The sequence below is a fragment of the Hylobates moloch genome, unplaced genomic scaffold (assembly GCF_009828535.3).
Source record: "Hylobates moloch isolate HMO894 unplaced genomic scaffold, HMol_V3 SCAFFOLD_2, whole genome shotgun sequence".
In the NCBI taxonomy this organism is placed as follows: Eukaryota; Metazoa; Chordata; class Mammalia; order Primates; family Hylobatidae; genus Hylobates; species Hylobates moloch.
The window spans coordinates 82,400,193-82,417,409 of record NW_026652277.1 but is presented as its reverse complement, the minus strand read 5'-3'; the positions used below and the strand labels follow the sequence as shown (position 1 = coordinate 82,417,409).

The 17,217-nt window shown below is 35.5% G+C and overlaps 1 long non-coding RNA gene across 1 annotated transcript; it reads right to left on the bottom strand.

Annotated features, from left to right (window-relative positions):
• Positions 1 to 4,195: 4,195 nt before the first annotated feature.
• On the bottom strand, positions 4,196 to 14,385 carry LOC131382586 (uncharacterized). Its single transcript, XR_009212150.1, has 3 exons — positions 14,326 to 14,385; positions 13,324 to 13,368; positions 4,196 to 4,354 (listed from the first exon to the last, which is right to left on the bottom strand). It is a non-coding gene; the product is annotated as an uncharacterized LOC131382586 (long non-coding RNA).
• Between the last annotated feature and the right edge of the window lie 2,832 nt (positions 14,386 to 17,217).

Below are 17,217 nucleotides of genomic sequence, written 5' to 3'. Positions count from 1 at the left end.
TTGAAAAGCTAATGTTTGCCTACCTTTGCATTAGTAGTGATGTATGTCTAGATAACACTAGATTACATTGGAAATTTTGGGTCTAGTTCTGGGCACCATCATTTCAAAGGTATATAGGCAAAGTAATTCATTCAGAAGAGTCTTAACTAAATAAGGATCCCCTGGGGACCCTGACTATATAAGGATTGCATTATAGGACTAGAGAGTTTGTTTCCGGTGTAGATGAACAGAAAGAAGAATATGTAAATGAGTTTCAAACATGTGAAGGGCTTTCCTGCTGAACAGTCACTGGATGGATTCTGAGTTGCTTCTGAAAGACTGTTTGTCAGAATCATCCAACAGGAAGTAGTCTACTCAGGAAGTGACTGTCTCCTCAGAAGCTGAAATTGTTAACCACAATTATGTAAAAGTTTCCCTAGGAAAAAAAAAAAAAAGAAATACCCAACTCTTCCTGGAACAGGGAAGAAGGAAGGGAAGAAGGAAAGCAGAAAGAGAGGGAATCCACAAAAGCATGAAGTCTTGAGAAAACTGCGTTCAGGTAATGTAGATGGGAAAGAGTTAAAAAGAAGGCTAGGATCAGATCATGAGGACTTCACAGGTTACCACCACCTACCCCACCACCCCGCAAAAAACAACCAATTCCTTCCTCAAGATCAGGCTTCAGCTTTATGTTTTCTTCACTAAACATTTCTGCTGTCTTTGAAAATATGCCCAACTTCTCATTCTATTTCCAGTATTTTCCTAATTAGAAATTCAGTTAATAGTGAGATAGCTGACAGATGCCAATGTGAGGTTTGATCACCATAATTTCGCACTATGATTTGCTTTTGGAAGGTATCCAGTTTGATATTTCAAGGCATCTACACTTCCTGATGCTCCAAAATGATTTGATTCCATTGTGGCATAGCAGTGGATTTCTCTATCTAGCATATAAGCAAAAAGAAAGTACGATAATGGTCTGTAATGAGCTAGGAAGATGTTTATGGCACTTTTAAAACCGGAAGGCTGCATTTAAAAGAACTCAAGCACAAGAGGAAATGAAGGGATGTGCTAAGATTACATGAAGGCAGGCCTTATCTCTGAGGGAAAGGCTTTATGAGCAAAGCCTGCTCACTGCAGCTGGGGTGGCTTGGAAAGCACAAAGATATGCAAACAGTGGAAAGTCAACAATCAAAGAATGATGTTAGGGATCTCCAGGGTGGATTTAGGAGGTACAATAGGAAGTGTTTATGTACAAAAGGAAGTTTTGTAAATGATTTTGACATTGATCATGGGATCTCAATAATTTTATATTTATTAGAAAATAAAGTGTGTAAAAGTGGAAAAAATTAACAAATGCTCTGTGGCTCTGTAGTCAGGACCGTACTATCTTAAATGTTAAACTTACAAATATGTTATGTAGGTAAAGTCTTCAATTTTAGAAGTTTGTTATTTTTGTTATTTACAGATTTCAACAATATAGAGCTCATGATTAGTCTATACATTTTAATTGTGCATTAAAAGGGATTGCACGATCTTCTGAAATTTCTGGAATCACTTCATTATTTCACAGATTCTATATTAAATTATTGAATAATAGGCAATGCAGTATAACTTAGGTTTGAAAATTACCTTGAATCTATTTCACATTGAAGGCATTGTTTAATTTAAAATAAGAAAACGATATAAGACATTAGCATCAATATACATTCTGCCAGATGTGTCAGAAAAACGGTTCAGTATAAGTACGTCATTCAAATTTTCAACCATTAATCCAGATGTTTGGCATGGCATCAAACATACAATTTGACCAAATAATTGATCCCTTTTGAAAATGATTAGGTTCTTCAAGACAGATAAATTCTGATTATTTATTTAATTTTGGTGTCATATATCTACATAATAAAAATTTCTTAACCATATTTTTCTGCATAGAAATGTATTTGGGGACTTTAAATTATTTGGCTTTTAATGCATACATGATTCTACATTTTACTTTATTCTGTAGATCCAATCTCTATTTCTTTCACTATATACAATGGATATGGTGGTGTTTACTAAGCATTAAAAACATGTGGTGTGCTAATTACTATAACATAAAATTATTTTCACATTAAATATTGGGTAGGAATTAGCATCTCTAATTCTATTTTTATCAGGTCATTTCCTCTGGCTTTGATGACCGCTATTAAATATTGAAGCCATGTGCTTCAAGTTCCCTAATAAACAGCCACAGTCTAAAATTCCCGACAAAAATTCATTAGTGGCCTTTAAAAATAACTATTAATAAAATGTCAATAGGCTTAAACTTTACTGAACCTGAGTTTTGCTCTTTGTTACCATTCCAAATCTAATTTGACTTTCGCTCCTCTCAGGCAAAAAGCCACATTCATTTCCTTTTTGCAGAACTCTATCAATATGTTACTCTTAGCTATAATGTAACCAGTGCAGTCAGTTTGTAGTTCATCAGTGAAAGAAGTCATTTATTCATTTCATAAAAATGATTTATGGATGAGAACTTTAAGTCCACAGTAAGGCAAAAATAAGAGAATAACAGTCCAGGCCATGAATGCAGGTGTTGTTTAAAACTCTCCAGTGCTTTGTACATAAAGAAAACTTTTACATGCTGTAAGAGATTTCACATGTTTTGCTAAGTGGGTTTAGAGTATACCTTGAAGAATACTGTTTCTCAGTTCCAAATTTCCAATAAATATCTATGTTCACTTGCGGTAAGAAAGAAAAAAACGAGATTTTTCTTTTTATGGCACAAATAGTGCTTAAAGCATCTGTAGTTGTCAACTTGAAATTAAAACAAGAAATCTGTTTGCATATGACAAGCTTAAATCAACTCCAAATTATGTCCAAATTGGGCAAAGCCCAGATTTTGTCACCGTGGTCCCAACATTTCAGTTTCGATTAAGAGCAAACTCATGTTCTACCATGTTTCTTCAAAAAGCCACTTCGCTTTTGTTCAGCTGCTACAAAAGAAATTATTGGTTGGACATGGTGGCTCACTTCTGTAATCCCAAGGCTTTGGGAAGCTGAGGCCAGAGGATTGCTTGAGGCCAGGCGTTTGAGACCAGCCTGAGCAACATAGCATGACCCTGTCTTTACACTTCGTTTTTTAAAAAATAGCTACACATGGTGGCATGGACCTAGCTATTTGGGAGGCTGAGGTGGGAGGATCACTTGAGCCCAGGACTTGGAGGCTGCAGTGAGCTTTAATTGTGCCACTGCACTCTAACTTGGGTGACAGAGCAAGACACTGTAGCTAAAATAAAATTAAAAAAGAAAAACAAATAAATGATGACTAATATTAATTACTGTCATACAATTCCAAGACATAGAGCTTTCCTAAGCACAGAAATGAATTTCCTCAATTCTTAAAAAAGATAAGTAATATAATGTTTTATTTAAAAAAATCTATGTTAATATGTATGTTACAAATAATATAATATATTACACTTTTCACATTAATAAATTATTTATAGAATACCAAATAGGACTTAGATACTTGGGAAAACTTTCATTTAGAAAACTATTTTCTTTTACATACAAACATGCCACACACACAATAAAATAAAGTCAAAAAACAGAAAGTAAATTTGATCATTGTCTAAGGATAAAAGTCTAGATTTAACACATTCTAAGAAACATGGCCACATCTGAAGGCAAAGTGACATTCTTTCGATTAACAGAGAAAGAAATAAAATATCTGAACCCTAAGGCAATAATCTGAAAATGACCCAAAAGTCTTTGCAATGTTTGCTCAGGAATATGAGAACCAAAATGAATTCACCAACCCACCTGTCCTTTAACAAAGGCAGGTGGTACACGGTAACCTGACTTCAGTGTGTTTCCTCCTCTACTTACTCACATATAGAGAAGAAAAATAAGTTATCATTTGAGATACCCTGGAGTAGTGGAAACTATAGGTTTTATATGAGCCTTTGTATCAATTATTTACTTCAGGGATTGTGAGGATTTGCGACAGCATGTAAGATTCTAGCAAATACTAAGAACTCAAGAAATACCTAAACTCCTCCAAAATGCTACATTCATTCATACATTCATTCATTCACTTATTCCTTAATAATTAGATAATATGCAATTGAGAATAATAAATTAGTTTTTCTAATTATAATTAATATAATTTGTTATGTTAGTTAGGATGTGATGCTGCAATAAAAAAATAGACCCCCATATTTCAGTAGCTGAAAACAACAGACTTTTATTTCTTGCTTGTTATAGACCTGTTCATTCAGAAAAGTGAGGCAACTTCTCTACACAGTCTTTCAGAATCCAGGTTGTCAGCAGTTATACCATCTTCATACATGGCTGTTAAGATCACCCTAACAGCTGCTATTCCAGTTGACTGGAAGAGAAAAGAGAATAGAGAAGCACATGGGAGATTTTTATAGACCAGCCATGGAACCCAGATTCTATTCATTATAATTGAGTCCGCAACTAAAACGCAAAAGAGACTGGGGAATACACTCAACTATGTGTCTGAAGCAACAGACATCAGATTTGGATCTCTGGCTCATCAAGTTTAGAAAGAAAGAAAAAAAGACTATAAATATCTTTTGAACTAAAATTCTAAATTTTTGGTTACATTGTAGTAAGAAGAAAATAAATATTTTCTGCAATAGTACTAATTATTATTAGTAATATGACTGGCAAACATACATGCACAAGCACTAAATGTTTGTGAGGTATGTGCTCAAGAGTCTGTGTAACAGGGAAGTACAATGGTTAAGAATTGTACTTGGTTAGAGTTGCTAACCAAGTTATGGTGAGAGGTTGGGTAAATTACCCAACCTATTCTAGTGTCAATCATCTTCATCTATAAAACAAAGATAGTAATCCTACCTACTCCATTAGGATGCAATGTGGATTAATTGGGTTACGCATAAAGCAATTAGAACAAGTCATGGCACATAGTCAGTGCTCCACAAGTTGGCACTGTTATTACAGTCAACACAGTGAATGCTTTGCTCATAGAGCCTCTATTTTAATTCCTTGCTACAACCAATTTCACTTTTTTCTTTTCTTTTTTTTTTTTTTTTTTTTTTGAGACAGTTTCCTCGCTCTGTTGCCAGGCTGGGGTGCAGTGGCACGATCTTGGCCCACTGCAACCTCCACCTCCCAGGTTCAAGCAATTCTCCTGCCTCAGCTTCCCAATTAGCTGGGATTACAAGTGCACACCACCATGCCCAGCTAATTTTTGTATTTTTAATACAGACAGGGTTTCACCATGTTGGCCAGGATGGTCTCAATCATTTTCACTTCTTTTAAGCACAAGGAATTGTAAATAAAATGCAAAGGGGTTTCAATTCCAGTTCAATTAGCCAGTGGGTTCAGTGTTTTGTTCTTTTCAAGTCCCTTTTCATTTATAAGGCCAAATGAGAACCTCAAAGATGAATGAAAACCACTAGAGGCACTAAGTAGCACATTCAAGCCAGTCACTCATATATTTCTCACCTTACCTCAGTCCTTCTAACTAGGAAGGAATTGTTAAACTGAAAGCAGAGTAGAGGAAAGAGATTGTGTGGGTAAGCAGAGATATTGTGGCACTCCCGGGGGTCTAAGCAAATAGTTGTTCCAAGGTGCTGCATGGGATAAGGGAGCTGGGGGATAGTGTAAGATTGAGCCACCATGCTGATGATGGGAGAAAGTCTATGATCACCCTTGACAGAATGTAAAACATGTCCATGCACAGAAGCTCACAAACAGCAGGCACTGGAATTACACATTCCTTGGCACTGCCACATATGTTAATAGCCAATTGTATCTGTCGGTCACTGGCAATCAGAAAACCTCAGTCTGAACTGTCTGCTCCCCTCTCTTTTTTGTTGTTGCTCTTTTTAACAGCTTTACTGAGATATAATCCACCTTCCTTTAAATTCACCTTTTAAAAAGTAGACAATTCAGTGTTTTTAATATGTTCACAGAATTGTGAAATCGCCACCACTATCTAATTCCAGAAAGTTTCATTACCTGAAAAGAAATCATGCAACTGTTAGCAATCACTCCCTGTAGCCCCTGGCAACCACTAATCTGTCTATCTGTATGAATTTGCTTATTCTGGATTTTTATATAAATGGATTTACATATATATATATATGTGGCCTTTTGCAACTGGCTTATTTTGCTTAGCATAATTTTTTAAGGTTCATCCATGTCAGAGCATATATCAGCATTTCATTCCTTGTTATGGCTAAATAATATTTCATTGTATGGATACACCACTTTTGTTTATCTGCTCATCATTTGGATATTTGGGTTGTTTCCATTTATTGGATACTGTGAATAATATTGCTATAAACATTCATATATACATTTTTATGTGGACATTTTTCTTGGGGGCATGCCTAGGATTGGAATTGCTTGGTCATATGGTAACTCCATGATTAATTTTGGGGCATTGCCAAACTGTTTTCTAAAGCAGTTGCATGAATTTGCATTCACACCAGCAATGTATGAGGGTTCCAGTGTCTCCACATCTTCACCAATGCTTGTTATTGTCTGTCTTTTTTTCATTATAGCCATCCTAGTGTGTTTGATGTGGTCTCTCATTGTGGTTTTAACTTTATTTCTCTAATGACAATGATGTTGAAATATTTTATGTACATATTGGCCATTTGTATGTCTTCCATGAAGAACTGTCTATTCAAAACTTTTGCCCTTTTTTCAATTTGTTTATTGTCAAGTTGCAAGTTATTTTATAAAAGGACTTACATTGATACAAGTCCTTCATCACATATATGATATATAAATATTTTCTCCCATTCTTTATGTGGTCTTTTCACTTTCTTAATAATGTCTTTTAAATACAAAAGTATTCAATTTTGACTATTTTTAACTTATCTTTTTTTTCCTTTGACTTATGCTTTTCGTTTCATATCTAAGAGATCATTGCCTAATCCAAAGTTGTAAAAATTTTTCCTGTGTTTTCCTATAAGGAGAACAAACTTGGCTTTGTTCTTCCACCTCTCTACCTGCTCTTCTTCAGTCTACTTAACTATCTTATCTTCTTCTCCACCCATCCACACCTCTAAGAGTTTTATAGCTTTAACTCCTACATTTAGAACTCTAATCTATCGTAAGTTAATTTTTGTATATGATGTGAGGGAGGTGTCTGACTTCATTCTTTTGCTTTTATCTGATATCTAGATGTTCCTGCACCATTTGTTGAAGACTGTTCTCTCCCTATTGAATTGTCTTGGCACTCTTGTCAAAAGCAATTTACCAGAATTGTAAGGGTTTATTTTTGGACTCTACCCCTCTATCTTGTCTCAAATGTTACTGATAAAGTGAAAGACTGAAGGGAGAAAAAATGAATCCAGGTGGTGGAAATTCTCCATATGAGTTAGCACAAGGGATCAGCTTTGCTTCCCATTCCCTGTAGTGTTTGGGGCGCTCTTCATTAGGCATCACCTAATGGAAGTAGTACTTGAATGTTACCAATGGCCTCCTACAAGTCAAATTAAGTTGTCCTTTATTTCAGTAATGCCCCCTGACATTTGGCATTGCTATCCACTTCTAGAAACTTGGCTTTGTTCTCCTTTTACCTCTGTAATCCTTCTTCAGTCTACTTCACCATCTTACTTTTTTCTCTAACTATCCATACCTTAAAAGTTGGTTTTCCACAGAGATTTATCTTCATACTTCTCTTTATATTTAAAGACTTCTGGTTGCCATACAATATCCATTCTTATGCATTGTGCACAACAGAAGATCAACTTTTATCTGGACATATTGCTTCAGAACTAAATGATGACATGTCCCAACCTCCCCTGCATGTTTTTATTGCCATGTGTCTTAACTCTGGATAGTAATACGGAAGCAAAAGTGTTGTATGAATCTGGAAAATGTCTTAATTGGTTAGGGAATGCATTTTTGCTTTGCTCTTCCTGTTGCTGGTAACCTGGAACACAGTGGGGATGGCTGGAACCCCAGTTAAGTCATGATCATTTTGGAATGTTTTTAAATTCTATGTAGCAAACCTAATTATAATTGAGAAACTATCAAAGGCTATGTATTCATGTATCATTGAACCAATATTTATTAAGCATCTACTACCTATCATGTACTGTGACAGGTATCATGGTGATGTGATGCTGTCCTCATGAAGGCCACAGCCTATAGGGAAATACATAAATGTATACACATATAAAACCTTTAATGGTAATTTTTATAATAATATTATTATAGAAAATATGTGGTGTGCCAGGGTAATACAAGGAATAAAACAATCCTGTCAAGGTTTTAGAAAGCTTTGTGAGGAAGCAATATTTGTACTGAGACTTGATAGACTTTGTAAATAAAAGAGGAAACCATTATAGATAATGTACGGTTTACAAATGTATGTATTGTACAGATGTGAATGTTCATGATTAGTTTAAAAATGCATTATTAGTTATGTCTAGAGAAAAGGCTGTTATGTGTGTGTGACAGAGAGAGAGATGGAGATGAAAAGAGGGAGGCAAGGGAGAAGACAGAGACATAAAGGAGACAGATCCTGGGAAGCAGCAAGTGATCAGAGAGGAATAGCAACAGAGGGTTTTCCCAGGAAATAGGAATTTGGGGTATTGCATGTAGAATTGAGAATGTATGTCTCAGCTTATGAATCAGAGATAGAAAATATGTTTGAATCCTTATGTCAACTCTAATTTTGCCTGCCTAAAGTACTACGTTGAGAAGAATCCTGAATTTACACCTGAGCTCAGGAAAGAGTGACATAAAGTATTAGAAATGCTGGCAGGACATCTATGGCCATATCTCCCTGTAGGTGGCTTATCTTATCTGATCTCAGAAACCAAGTAGAGTCGGGCCTGCTTAGTACTTGGATGAAATGTCTGCACGAGTTTGGGACATGTGGTGGTTAATTTTATGTGTCAACTTGGCTGAGCCACAGTGACCAGGTATTTGATCAAACATTATTCTAGATGTCTCTCTGAGGGTATTTTTGGATGGGATTAACATTTGAACTTATGGACTTTGAGTAAAACAGATAGTCGATCACAATGTGAGTGACCTCACCAATGAGTTGAAGCCCCAAGTAAAATAAAAGACTGACCTCCCTGAACAAGGCAGAATTCTGCATCACATGGCCTTTGAACTTGAACTGCAGTATCAACCCGTGTCTGCAACTGATGTCCTTTGAATTTGAACTGCAGCACTGGCTTTTCTCCAAGTCTCCAGCCTATTGGCCTAACCCACAGATTTTGAACTTACCACCCTTCATAACCACATGACACAGTTTCTTCAAATAAATCTCTCTATTGCTCTCTCTATATATATATCCTATTGGTTCTGTTTCTCTAGAGAACCCCAAGTAACACCAAAGGATTGAATATTCGCATGTGAGGAATTAAAAAGAGTTTTGAACCTTGGCAAAAACACTTTGAGATAGGTGTGGTTACTATCCTGTTTTACGTGAAGAAAGCTAAAAAAAGAGAGAGAGATTAAATTATGTGGGCCTGGAACTTTGGCTGTGGGAGCCTGGAACTTTGGTTGTGAGGGCCTAGAGATCATGCCCTTCCTGGAGGCCACCCAGCTTTTCAGCATACTCCTGCTGATGTAGTTTCAGGAGAACAAGTTGTTAAAGGCACTAAGCCACAACCTGCTGCAGGATACTCAAGTTTTCTGAGGAAATTTCATGCCCTCAAAGAGTCTAGTTTTTTAATTTCTGATCTCTATGTTCTATTTATTCCTTCTTATTTCACACAAATGGCCGTGGCCTCAAGTCTTCTGGAAAAAGTGAATTTGGGTGAGAAAATGACTTCTAAAAAATCCTGTTGGCTTTCCCTTCAAAAAACATGCAGGCTCCAACCATGTCTTATCCCTTCACTGATACATTTTGAGTCACCATCATCTCTCGCCTAGATACTGCAATATTCCCCTAGCTAATTCTTCTCCTTTTATCCTAGTCCCTTTACTAACTACTCTCAAAACAGCTACAAGAGATAACAATGATATCTTAAATCAGATCAATTTACTCTGCTCCATCTCTTCAAAGGATCCCAATCTGAGCAAAGGCCAACATTGTCACAGAGGTCTATAAGATTATACAGCTTCTGTTCCTATTCCATTAACTCTCTGAATTTACATACTCTCTTCAGTCACACTGGCCTCTCCCTTTCTACAGACTTGTCTGACATACCTAAAGGTCTTTCACACTGGGCAATCCCTCCTCCTGAAATACTCCCTGCCCAGAGAGCCATAGGGCTTACTCCCTCAACTCTTCCAAGTGTTGGGATAAATGAATCAATGAGAACTATCTCACCCATTCTATTTACAATGGCACCATTTTACTCCCCCTTGCCTTTTTTTTTTTTAACTTCTGTTTCAATAGCACTTGGGAGCATTGTAAGTGTTCCTTAACTATTTGCTGAATATGTGTGAATATACCTTCATTTGACCTTTTTCCACAGGCATGACTCTATTGTCTGGTCAAAGATGTTTAAAAGGGCCGTAGTCACACTTTGGGAGGCCGAGGCAGGTGGATCACGAAGTCAAGAGATCGAGACGATCCTGGCCAACATGGTGAAACCCCATCTCTACTAAAAACAGAAAAATTAGCTGGGCATGGTGGTGCGCACATGTAGTCTCAGCTACTCGGGAGGCTGAGGCAGGAGAATTGCCTGAACCCAGGAGGCAGAGGTTACAGTGAGCCGAGATTGTGCCACGCACTCCAGCCTGGGCAACAGAGCAAGATTCTGTCTCAAAAAAAAAAAAAGGGGGGGGGGCCATAGTCTTACTACCACCTGCTAAAGCTTTAGTTTTGTCACTGGTGTTTCAGTATGGACACAGGAGTGATTGACTTTTTCACTCCTGTGAGGATGTAAATTGTGGGACTCCCAGTCAAGGCAGTTTGGAGCCATATATAGATAATTTATCCTTCAGCAAAGAAGAAAATAGTTTGTCTTTCTATTTCTACTTGAAAACTATCTACATTTAGCTTCAGTGCCTCTCTGTACTTTAAGAGTTCTTTAAAACCATCAAGCAGCAGTCAACACTCTTCCATATTCTGAATGTGTTGTACTTTTCCTGCACGTTATGGCTCAGTCCACACTGTGTTCTCATACTTGGCCATTTTACTATTACATAACAATGGTCACCCATTCTCTACACTAGAGTATCTGCACCACTCATTATCCAACTGCCTCTACTATGGCAACGTCACATTTTAGTTTTTATTCTTGTAGCATTCCACTTCCGTTACAAAATTCTACCACATAGTTGAAATGCTTGCCTGCATATGATAGAAAAAAATGCCTTAAACAAAATAGAAGTGTATTCATCTTTCATGCAACACAAAACATATGAGGTCCAGGCTTCTTTCAATTCTCAGGTCCAACAAACTGAAAGTACAGCCTTCATTCTCATGGTCCGAGCAATATGCAAGAGTTTCAGTCATATCTTTCTCTATTAGACAGTAGATAAAAGAACAGGACATTAAAAAAAAAGCAATCCTCTCTTAAAAGAGACTTATAGGAATTCACAGGTAACATTTCTGCTTATATCTCATTGACTAAACATTAGTTACATGGCCTACAACCAGATTCAAGGGAGGCTAGGAGATGAAGTTCTTTATCAAAGAGAACACACGTCTAGCTAAAAACTAGGATTCTGGTTTCTAACAAAAAAGGAAAGCATGACTATTGGGACAACTATGAACAGTTAGAAGTCAACTCATTAAACTTCCATGAGAAGAAGATAGAACATAAAATTATATTTTATTAACTTGAGTCTGAAAGAGTATCCAAGAATTACTGCATATCTGCATCTTCTGAATACTGCATATTCTGAATACTGTATATTCTGAAACTTTAGGCACCATCTATCCTGGGGTATGCACTTAGCCCCATACCATGCTGCTAAAAGACCAATAACCAAATGAGACATGACACCCAGCTGGACCATTCCCAAACATCAGAGGATGTAATGTTGTTTATGTCCAAAAATGTTCAGATAGATAAGCAAAGCCATAGTTAACTTGAACTAAAATGTGAGGAACATGACATATAGTATTACAACACTCCTCTTGACATAGCTCCCCTCTATCCGTTCCAACTTAGGAAAACATGCTAAGCATTATGTTCTTTGCCTTTACTTAAATACCATACCCTCCTAAATTATTGAAAGGAATGAGCATAAGCAAACTTTAAACCAAAGAAATAAAAAGTAAGATCTCTAAAGTGGTTACAGTTTCAAAATATGGACTACACACATTATTTGAAAAACTATGCTGTGGAATTAAGGAGGTTTGGCAGAAAACCTTTTAATTAGCTCTACTGTTACATTCCATAAAGCTAAACTCAACTTGCATTTAAAAATAAAAGAAATTCCATGAGTCAAATAATTTATTTTCAGAGAATCATATCAATCACAATGGATCACCTTTCCGGAAACTAACAAATTCAAACCTGGGATCCTGGGTCACAGCCTTCATTTGGCTTATGAGGCTAAGCAGGGTGCTCCCTGAGGCAAAGGCTTCCTTGCCAGTGCTCATGTTCCAGCTGAAACCCACAGCAGTTTCAGGGCAACCCCTTTGGAGGAAAGGATATTGGCTCCACAAATGCAGGTAAGCCATGTAAAGATAAATGAGTTCAAACTCTACAGCTTCTGCTTGCCATTTCAAATCAGAAAGACAAACAGATTGACATATTTCTGCCCAGGAGCATTTCTACATTTCCAAAGAGAAAACTAGTACTATTATGTTCAGTGGAGGAGAAGCAGCAATGTCCAAAGAAACTTTTTGGATGTGGAAGAGGAAGATGAGGAAGAAGAGAAGAGGGAGGAGGAGATAGAAAATGTGGATAAGAAAAAACTGTTCGGGTCCAGTTTCAAGATTCAAAGGAGTTGTCACCAAATCTGAAAACTGGAAGAGACTAATTTGAGGTAAAAATAATTCAACTCTAACTGTGACAAACGGGAACTTCCAATGTGTATACTATATTGAAGTTAGTCTGAATTTTTTCATAGTCAAAAGTATACTTTTTAAAAATACTCATATTTAGTAGCTATAATGCATTTTTCTTAAAATTAAATATCATCTTCTCAGATAAATCAATAACCATTTCATAAATGTCTTCATATGGAGGCCACCCAGCTATATGCTCAGATACAATCAGATGAATTTTAACAAGTCACATTTACATATTTCAAGGCCTCTAAAGATAAGGACAAAATTTTAAAAAGATAAAGAAAAAACAAAAAGATCTTATTTTACAGCACTAACCTTTACATTTATGTCACTCTACCTCTACTTTAATGTTTCTGTCTTTAAAACTGTTTCACAGGGGTTATTGCCCATTGTATGTTCTTAGTACTTACGACATAAAGGTGACAAGTAGATTGGTCTTATAGTTTATCTGGAGACTATATGAAAAAGAAAATTAACATGCAGTTTAAAAAAGTTAAAACCAAGAAGAAAATGTCTGCAAATTTAAAGAGATTATTTAAGAAATACTTTAAAAGCCACTCCACCATGACTGAAAGCAAGTTAAAACTTTAGAATTACTCTTTCAACTGTTGCTCGTGGTTATATAATTTAAAATGAAGAAGTCAAAAAAGCTTTGTTGATATTACGTCCATGGTTGTGGTCAGTACGTGGCTAATCTTGGTTTAGGTAGATAGGAGTATGTTGGGTATGATTTGGCAAGTCCGCTAAAACATCCCCTGCCTAGAAGTATCTTGCCCAGCAGCAGGCCAAGGAACACACTGGCCATGAGATCATCTTGACATCAGTCTGTGTTACCATTTTCTTTCTCCTTGGGGTAAAGGATAACTTTTTAAAACAGAAATTCCAGGCTGGATGCGGTGGCTCACACCTGTAATCCCAGCACTTTGGGAGGCCAAGGCAGGCGGATCATGAGGTCAGGAGCTCCAGACCAGCCTGGGGTGAAATCCTGTCTCTACTAAAAATACAAAAAATTAGCCACGCATGGGCCAGTGCCCATAATCCCAGTTACTAGGTAGGTTGGGGCAGGAGAATCGCTTGAACCTGGGAGATGGAGGTTGCAGTGAGCCGAGATCGCGCCATTGCACTCCAGCCTGGGCGACAAGTGAGACCCCATTTCACACACACACACACACACACACACACACACACACACACAGAAAAACAGAAATTCCAAAACCACAAAGGAGGAGACTTTGACATATTTATATATTTATGATGCTACAAGTGTTTACAAATGGTAGACTGGAAAAATATTTGCAACATAACTGACAGAAATGAAAAACATTATCCTGTAAATTAAGAAATAATAAATCCATGAGTAAATGGCCAAAAAATATGAACAAACCTATCGGAGAAGAAGAATTGCAAATTACCTGTTTCCACAAAAGTTGATTCTGTTCTTCTTCCCATTCTGGTTAGGTACAATGTTTTGGAGAAAAGATCAGGGTCAACAGCAGCCTAGCCAGGAAAAATTATATATGATGTGAGGAGAGTTTCTCTCTTTTTCCAGTCCATGATTCTGTTAAGATATTGAAATCTTACATATGCTGTAGTATTTATTGTCTTGATGGGAACTACCAGGAAAAGCAACAGAGCTGCATTGAGAAGTCTTCTCTCAAGAATGTATGCCAAATTTAATCTTTTAATATAGAATTCAAATTATATTTTCCCCAATTGTGTGAGGTAAAATCTCCTCACTAGTCTCTCCTGAGCTGTTACCCCAAAGAAAGTAGAGCTAAGAAACCACATATGACACCACCTCCGCCTTGCACTAAGTTCTCTGTGGAAAAGTATGTAGTTCTGTACAAACAAAAAAGTGACACATAATATCCCACAATACTTTCAACTATTGATTCCCTTTTATTTAATGATTATAAGATTATTTTGATTTTATATTTCTTTTTGAGTAAATTTTGACACATTTTGTCTTTCTTTTTTAATTTGAATCATTTATTATGTTGTTGCCAGAATAAATATCTGTCTAACATGTTCTGTCATAGAAAATTATATTAAAGGAATTGTGACTAGGCTTGTCATTTCCCCAGGGTACATACAAATATGTTTCTTTATAGCTAGATTTTACCATATTCTTAAAATATCACATACATATACACTCCACATTAGCAATAGGAAATCAATGAATAGTTGCAAGACAGAGTGACTTTATAATGATTTTTGACCTCACAAGTCACCACAAGATTTCAATATTGGTTTGGTTTCCTTCTTATCAAAGACAGCCCCCCTCTGCCAACTCCCTCTCTCTGTTTCTTTCCCTCTCTCTTTCTGTCTTTAGATACATGGCTCCCTTTTTTTAAAAAAAAATATTTCCATAGGTTATTGGGAAACAGGTACTGTTTGGTTACATGAGTAAGTTCTTTAGTGGTAATTTCTTCCTTGCCTCACAGAGGTCCTTGGGGAGGGCTGGCACTGGGAAATGACACATTTTATCATTCTAGAAAAGTATCAGTTTTATCTAAGTTTTCAAATTTTCAACATAAGTTGTATATTTTATAATACAGCCAATATATTTATGTTTCCTATTTTTCATTCCAAATATTGTTTAATGCTTTTGTGCTAAACAAATTGGCCAAGGTTGTGTTTAATTGATATTATTACATTTTAAAATAAACTATGCTTTTTGCTTTGTTGATTCTTTTTCTCCTATCTTTTCTTCTAGTTTATAAATTCTTGCTTACTCCCTCTTATTTTCTTCTGTCCACTTTTTTGGGGGGTTATTCCCATTTTATTTTCTCAGATTCTGAGATATATCCTTAGCTTTTCAAAATTTCGATGTTATCATTTTGTAATGTAGGTATTTAAGGCTATGAATTTTCCTCTAACTTCAACTATATCCCACAAGTTTTGATACATAATCATTTTATTACCATTTATATCTTAGTATTCTCTAGTTTTAATTACATACTTTCCTTTAATTTTTAAGTATTTAGACTTTTTGTTTCAAATGTATAAGACTATATGATGTCAAGACTGTATAATAATGATACATTCATGTTTGTTCTTTGATATTGAGACATTTATAGCCTAATATGTGGTCAGTTTTTATAACTGTTATCTATACATAAAAAGTTATATTCTTGATGGGTGCAGAGTTCTATAAACACCCTTTAAGGAAGCTTATTATTATTCAAATATTCTCCATTCTTTTTAATTTTTGGTCTTTTTTATATATTGCTTGTGTAGGGAGATGTATTAAAATCTCCCACTATGACAGTGAGTGTGTCAATATCTTTCTCTAGGTCTGTTACTTTTTGCTTTAGGTGAAATCAATATTATTAGATACATACAAGTTTGGTTGTTACACCTTTCTGGTAAATTAAAACTATAAGTACGCTTTTGCTTTAGTGACTATTTTGTTTAATGTTACACCAGCTGTATCGGCCTTTTGATTAGTATTCCACTTTTTGTAGCCAGTGTTTCTATATTCTATATTTTATTTGTGACACTTATAAGTAATAAATAGAAGAAATCGATTTTTGTCTAATCTGAAAAATCTCTGCGTTTAATTGCTAATTTATATTTATTTACATTTATTGAGATTGTTGGTACTCAGATTAATTTTTAGAATTATATAATTGTATTTTATATTACTTATTTTATTTATACTTTTTTCTTTCTTCTTTCCCGCCCTCCTATGGAGTTTTCTCTAATGAATTGAAAGAGATGCACTCTATTTCTATTCTTTTAGTAGTTAATCTTACTGCTTAAGATAAATATAAAACAAAGTGTGATGTACACTGTATTTCTAACCTCCTCTTAAATAATATAGGGCTTTAGAAAGTCTAAATTTATATTAACACCCTCCCAACTTATGTTATTCCCATCCAGCCTTTTAACCATATATTTATTTTATATCTCTTATGAGACATTTTATTGTTTTATGCATTTATTTATAGTGATATATGTGTACATACAGACACAATTATTATAATAGTTTATTAATTTAGATTTATATATTTCTATATATTTGCCCATTTGTCCATCATCCTTGCTTGAGTCTCAGACCTTTCTTTGAGATAACTTTCTTTCTTCTTTCATGAAGACAATCCTCTTGAGTTGTGGTTGAACTTGATATGTAAATAAGGTTTGACATTTATTTTCTCTCAACATTTTTATATATATATATATATAGTAAAATTTTGCAATATTATTTCAATGTCTTCAGTCTGTATTGTTACTGATGAGAAGTTTGATGTGATACTAATTATCTTTTCTTTAAAACTAATTCAACTTTCCTTTCTTTTAAG